Source organism: Saccopteryx leptura, chromosome 1 (assembly GCF_036850995.1).
Source record: "Saccopteryx leptura isolate mSacLep1 chromosome 1, mSacLep1_pri_phased_curated, whole genome shotgun sequence".
In the NCBI taxonomy this organism is placed as follows: Eukaryota; Metazoa; Chordata; class Mammalia; order Chiroptera; family Emballonuridae; genus Saccopteryx; species Saccopteryx leptura.
Window position 1 is genome coordinate 158,261,632 of NC_089503.1, and position 7,202 is coordinate 158,268,833.

General features: G+C 40.3%; 1 non-coding gene across 1 annotated transcript; it reads right to left on the bottom strand.

Moving 5' to 3' along the window:
• Positions 1-5,775: 5,775 nt before the first annotated feature.
• TRNAA-GGC (transfer RNA alanine (anticodon GGC)) lies at positions 5,776-5,851 on the bottom strand. Its single transcript has one exon. It is a non-coding gene; the product is annotated as a tRNA-Ala (tRNA).
• Positions 5,852-7,202: the final 1,351 nt, after the last annotated feature.

Sequence of the window (7,202 nt, forward strand, 5' to 3'; positions counted from 1 at the left end):
AGTTGCTTGTCTTCTATTTCACTAATCCTCTCTTCTATCTGACCTGTTCTATTAGCTAAGCTTGTTACTTCGTTTTTCAGCTCGTGAATTGAGTTTTTCATCTCTGTTTGATTTGTTTTTATAGTTTCAATTTCCTTGGACATATATTCTTTGTGTTCATTGATTTGTTTTCTGAGCTCCCTAAATTGTCTTTCTGTGTTTTCTTGTATATCTCGGAGGAGTTTTAGGATTTCTATCTTGAATTCTCTGTCATTTAGCTCCAAGGTTTCCAATATATTAAATTTTTTCTCCATAAATTTTTCCTCATCTAGCTGTGTTACCTCTCTTTCTTTTGTATCCATGATATTCGATTTTCTCTTCCTTAATGGCATCTGAGGGTGGTTTTGTTGATAGTATTAATGAGATTTAATAAAGAATAAAAAGTTAAAAAAAATAATAAAAAAAATAAAAAATTGCAAATAGTTGTTTTTTTTTAAAAAAATTAATAATGAAATAAAGAAAAATAAAATAAAATAAAAATTTTTTTAAAAAAAGAAATTATTCCCCCCCTCCTTTTTTCCTCTCCTCTCCTCTCCCCTCTTTCTTGAGAAAATCTTGTGGTGAGCTGTGAATTATAACAAACAATGCCTGTGATGGAGGGCCTGAATTGGGGAAAAGTAATAAAGGGGCAAAAAAAAAAAAAAAAAGAAAAGAAAAATGAGAAAAAGAAAGAAAAAAAAAAAAAAGAAAAAAAAAAGAGCGTATGGACCCACAAAAAGCAAATAAGGAAAAAATTTGGGTCAAGAATAAAATGATTTGCTTTTAGGTGTTGGTTGTCTAAGAGTTATGATGAGAGGAATAAGAGGAAAACGGAAAAATGGGGAGACAAATTAAAAAATTACTATTGTATTTAGTGGAACAAGAACTAGATAAAATGGAGAGCCAGGGATGGGAGCACTGCTAGTGAGTTAAAAAGGTGAAGTAAAACCCCCCCAAAATGCCACAAACATAAGTTTGAGTCCCAGATAAGATAATTTGTTTGTTATTGAGGTTTGAATGAGAGGAAATGTAAAGGAGAAAGGAAGAAACTAATATAGAGGGAGAAAAGAAAGAGAGAGAGAGAAAAAAAGAAGGAACCACTAATAGAAGAAAAAAGAAAGGAGAGAGAGAGAGAGAGTTAAGGGTTTTGGAGTGCAATGCTCATAGAGAGAAAGGAAGAGAAGAGAAAAGATAATGGGAGATGTAACACTTATGGGTAGTGTAGTTCAAGGAGAGGAGAGAGTAAGACCAGCAGAGAGTTAATCGGCCAAATTGGAGGAGGAAAAAAAGTATCAAGAATGAAGATAAGAGAAAGAAACGAACAAATATAATAAAATGGGATAGGTTATAAAGTCTGCAGTTTATTCTTGATTTTGAGAGGTTATCTTCTTGCTTTTTCTTTTCTCTCCCTCTTCCTGGTCGGTGACTCTGTACCCCGGGTTCTGCCCCTTTGGCACGCTCAGGTAGAGGTTTGCAGTTGATAAGTCTCTTTGGGTGTATTGTGAAGCATCTGGAGGCTCCAAGTATAGGTTTTTCTGTTTCTGGTTGAAGATCTTGTTGAGTTTTGGGCGAGATTTATCGGAATCGCTTCCTACCCCGCCATTACTCTGACGTCATCTCCACCATCACATTCTTGTCCATGTCTCTGAGTCTCATTTTTATGTCCCATCTATGTATGGGTTCATATAGTTCTTAGTTTTTTCTGGTTTACTTATTTCACTCCGTATAATGTTATCAAGGTCCATCCATGTTATTGTAAATGATCCGATGTCATCATTTCTTATGGCTGAGTAGTATTTCATAGTAAATATGTACCAAAGCTTTTTAATCCACTCGTCCTCTGACGGACACTTGGGCTGTTTCCAGATCTTCGCTATTGTGAACAATGCTGCCATAAACATGGAGGTGCATTTCTCCTTCTGGAACAGTTCTATGGTGTTCTTGGTGTTTTGACCCAGCCATCCCACTTCCTAAAAGTGGGATGGCTGGGTCAAAACGTAGTTCGATTTTCAGTTTTTTGAGGAATCTCCATACTGTTTTCCACAGAGGCTGCACCAGTCTGCATTCCCACCAGCAGTGCAGGAGGGTTCCCTTTTCTCCACATCCTTGCCAGCACTTATACTGTGTTGTTTTGTTGATGAGCACCATTCTGGCTGGTGTGAGGTGATATCTCATTGTGGTTTTAATTTGCATTTCTCTAATCATTAGTGAAGTTGAACATTTTTTTCATATGCCTATTGGCCATCTGTGTGTCCTCTTTGGAGAAGTGTCTATTCATTTCTTTTGCCCATTTTTTGATTGGATTGTTTGTCTTTCTGGTGTTGAGATTTACAAGTTCTTTATAAATTTGGGTTATTAACTCCTTATCAGATGTACTGTCAAATATGTTCTCCCATTGTGTAATTTGTCTTTTTATTCTGTTCTTGTTGTCTTTAGCTTTGCAAAAACTTTTTAGTTTGATAAAGTCCCATTTGTTTATCCTGCCTTTTATTTCACTTGCCATGGAGATACATCAGCAAATATATCGCTGCGAAAGATGTCGGAGAGCTTATTGCCTATGATGTTTTTTTCTAGGATGCTTATGGTTTCACGGCTTACATTTAAGTCTTTTATCCATTTTGAGTTTATTTTTTTTGAATGGTGTTAAGTTGGTGGTCTAGTTTCATTTTTTTGCAGGTAGCTGTCCAATTTTCCCAACACCATTTATTAAAGAGGCTGTCTCTACTCCATTGTATGCTCTTACCTCCTTTGTCAAATATCAGTTGTCCATAGAGCTGTGGGTTTATTTCTGGGTTCTCTGTTCTGTTCCATTGATCTAGGTGGGCACAGTCTTCTTTACAGCAATTTCCAGCATCATTGGAATGGTAGATTGGGGGGAGGGAAGAAACAGGGTAGATTTCCAGGTCATTAAATGGCCTTGCAGCCCCCCTGCCCTCTGCATAGGAGACCTCCAAAGGAAAGCCTCAGAGAGAAGGGTTGATTGTACCATTTCCCCCAAAGGAGCATATTTTCACGATGCATCTCAGCTTTGGACTAGAGGGAGCCTGCACCCAGTATTTTAAGCACCAATAATTCAAGCTACAACAATGGTCCTGAGGATCTTTATCCAGCCTGGTACAAGGTTATAAGATCATGGTGTATTGGGGCTCCAGGCTAAACAGATTCAAGATCCTGACCAAAGGTACCCAAAAGGTCAGAAGAGGTGACTACTTCCTGTTATTGTTTTTTCTCACTTAATAACACTTTGTTTGTTTGTTTGTTTTACTCGATATTTATCTTTGGCTTTATAATTAGAAGGTCTAATTGATTCTTATACCCTGATCATAATGAGTGCATTCTGAGCATGCAGCAAGGAATCATTAAAGTGTCTTATAAGTTTTCTCCCCTATGGATTCAAGAATAGTTTCTTGTCCAGGAACTGGTCAGTCTGGAAGGAGACCAAGTTAACCATGGCCACCAGGGCCCCTTGGGTCAGGAAGCCTTCACTGCCCTGGGAGTCATTCTCAAAATCGTGTTTCTCATGGCTGCTTCACTTTGGCCAGTCAGCCAGCAGCACAGGGCAGTGCCCTGAGGACCACACTGTCCATGCCCCCACTGGGTGATGCTGGAGGTGAGAATTTGGGTGTGGAGTCCGACTTCCTGGACTTCAAAGGAAGCGCAAGAATGGGAACTGACTTACTTGGAGCCTAGCTCATGAAGAAAATGAAGACGTAATCCTCCTGGATGTGAGCATGATCCCAGGTGAGAGAAGACATTTAGAACTTCACAGGGCCAGTCTGAGGCCATGTAGAGAGATGAGTTACAGAGCACATGTACATCAAGGTTTGAGTTTGTGTAAGATGATGCCCAGTGAGAAGAACAATGAAATATTGAAAATGCTCTGCTCCTGTGCTCTCTTCAGGCTGGTGATGGCCACTGGCCCCACATGTCCCTTTGCTAAGGACACCGTATGCTCACCATGGCCAAGGTTACTGAACTCTTACCATGTAGTGGCCTTTTTAAAGCCTCACAACAATTCCTAGTGGTAGTTTCCTGCTCTCTTCCTCCTTTTACAGATGAGGAAGTTGATGTTTAGCAATATGAACTCTTCTAAGATCACACAACCAGCATGGGAGGTCTGATTCTGAGCTAGGCTGTCCAACTTCAGAGTCTATGCCCCTAACCACGATATATGGTGTCCCCTTAGGGCAAAAAACTGGGGAAACATGTGAACAGATAAAAATGAATGAGTAGGTCTGAACTATTTTTGTGGAATTACTTAAGAAATTAGCTGACTGCCATGATTTGGGAGCTGGGGGACAGAAGTTCAGGCCTCCAAAAACTAAAGAAGTCTTCCGGAGTCTTATTTGCAATGTGGGAAAGTAAGCTGCATTGCCAAATCCTCTTCATTCCCTCACTTTTCCCAAGCTAAACAGGCAACCTTTATTCATTTGGTTTCCACAAGGCTAGAATGGCCCAAACTTATTGTTATCCTATCACTTGTCGTTTTCTCGGATCCACCTAATCTGTTGTATTTTCTGTGTTGGCTTGGTCTAGGTATTGTCTGTTGGAGTATAAAAAAATGGGGTGGAAATAACAGACTTTATTACTGAGATGTCCTAATGTCTGCTTAGACAAGAGTCATCTACGATGATACCATGATTGTTTTCTTCAGCGGATGCCCCGATATTCTTAAGACTCAGGACCTCATTTATATAGTACTAATCATTGGTTCTGGACACTGTTTGCCCCTCCTTGATCACATGCTTCCTGTTGAGTCACAATGAAATTACTGCTTACATTTCCTATTCCCCTCCTGAAACTTAGATTTAATCTGTTAGCACAATGTATACATTTCCTGTTTGTTTTCTTCTTAAGTCAACCCTGTATATAGTATGCTCAGCCTTTGCACAGTGGTGAGGGAGACATCTACCCCAGTTAAACAAGGATGCTTTTAGTTTCAGTTCCTTATGAACCCATCACTTTCAAAACAGACTTGGTCCAGACTCTCTCTTTTCTACTTCTGAACTGGGTAATATATCAAATTGTCATTCATCTTGGACTTCCACATATTTCAAACCTGACTTGCTTAGTAAATATTTGTTGAATAAATGAATGAATGAATTTAAGATGGGTTAAAGATTAGGATCTCCAGGTGAAGAACTTCACAATCAGCGGCCAGTGGGGACTTTCCTATTACTCTGTGCTCACCATCTTGGAGGTCCATCATGAGGCTGCGTTCCTTCTAGTTTAGGATGCTGACTTGGGCAGGCATGTGTCACACAGTGGAGTCTGAGCGGTAATGTTTGGCAAATACAAAGAATCTTTAATTTGCTTTCAGTGATTCAAAAATGTTTCCATAACAACTGTTTTGTTTGCTGCCTGGGTTTATTTTTAGTAATACATATTTTTTTGAAGCTTGATCAGAGACCAAGCTGTCACATCTTGCATATATAAATTTTTATACAGCTTCTTTTTTATTTTTTATTTATTTATTTTTTCTGAAGCTGGAAACAGGGAGGATGTCAGATGGACTCCCGCATGCGCCCGACCGGGATCCACCCGGCATGCCCACCAGGGGGTGATGCTCTGCCCATCCGGGGCATTGCTCTGTTGCGACCAGAGCCACTCTAGCGCCTGGGGCAGAGGCCAAGTAGCCATCCCCAGTGCCCGGGCTATCTTTTGCTCCAATGGAGCCTTAGCTGTGGGAGGGGAAGAGAGAGACAGAGAGGAAGGAGAGGGGGAAGGGTGGAGAAGCAGATGGGCGCCTCTCATGTGTGCCCTGGCCGGGAATCGAACCCGGGACTTCCGCATGCCAGGCCGACGCTCTACCACTGAGCTAACCGGCCAGGGCCCAGCTTCTCTTTTAGTTCGTGTCATTTGGTCATTTGTCTACACAAGTGGAAGAGCCAACTTTATAATTACCTACATATACATATGAGCACCAATTTTTAATATGTCGTTAGGAGGTGCTACCAGCAACAGAACTAAATCCCATGGGTTTTTACTATTTTTGACACTTTTGAGCAATAATCAGGGAAAAAATCAGCCCAAATAGTTGACTATATTGGTTAAAGAATTTTGATCCCAATGCACCATTTATAGCTACAGTTTGAAATCTAAAATTACTATACTAAGGTTATAAAAAAAAACCCAAACTGTGCAGCAATTACTTGACAGACTTATCTTTCCTTGATTAGAATCTTTTATGTGGTTATATGAAGGAACTCAGTGTTCTTTTGGTGTATGGCAGGACTTATTTGTCCAATGTTTGTTCTTGTGCAAACCATTAATTATGAATTACAAAGATGACAGGCCAGCTTTCTCAGTGGCTGCTGATGGAGAGGCACCCTGAGACTGTCCTCGACATGGTGCAGTTAGCTTCTGCTTCTCTATGCTGACCTTGGACAGGGAGGAAGTCTGGGGTTTTGAGGGTCCCAATCTACACTTTTATGCTGGTAGGAGTGGGAATCCTGAACCCTGGTTTTTAGGTTCTGCTCTATATCAACAAGGTATGTGATGTTTAGAAATCCTCTTTATCAAAAACCTTTGTTTTCCTACTTATTGAGATAAAATAAAGATTGAACTAACAATTAAGCTCTCATGACACACAGTCATAGCACTGACCTGTTAGGAGATAGATCTGTTTTCTTTATATTCCCTGAGTCTAGAAAGATATTTTCTTGAGCAATGGAATATTGAGCTACTCTTTATGTAGCTCAAAGTGAACCTGAGGCTGTTTATATCCTTTAATCCAATCAGGAAAGCCTGGATTCTGGCTCCTGGGAGCATTAAAGATCAAGTAGCTAATAATGAAGCAATGACCATAGCAGTGGGATTAATGATCAATTACTAAGGAACAGGTGGTATGCAATGCTCAGGTATTATTTCATTCTCACCGCAATCCTGTGAGGTAAATCTTTCCCATGAGAAAATTGAGGGCAAAAGGGTTTAATGATTTGCTGGAGATGATGAACCTGGCGGTGTTCCAAGCCAGGATTCAGATCCAGATTCTGCGTAAGTCCGACCGCCAGTCTTGACCTCCTGAGCTCCACTGTCCCTATCTGCAAAGCCCTGTGTCCTTCCTTTCAACAAATGTTTATTGTATTGGCACTGCTCTAGAACAGATAATTGGGAGAGAGAACAAAACAGATGAAAAGCCTTCCCTCACCCGCCTCAGGACACCCTGGCAAGGGCAGGTGGCA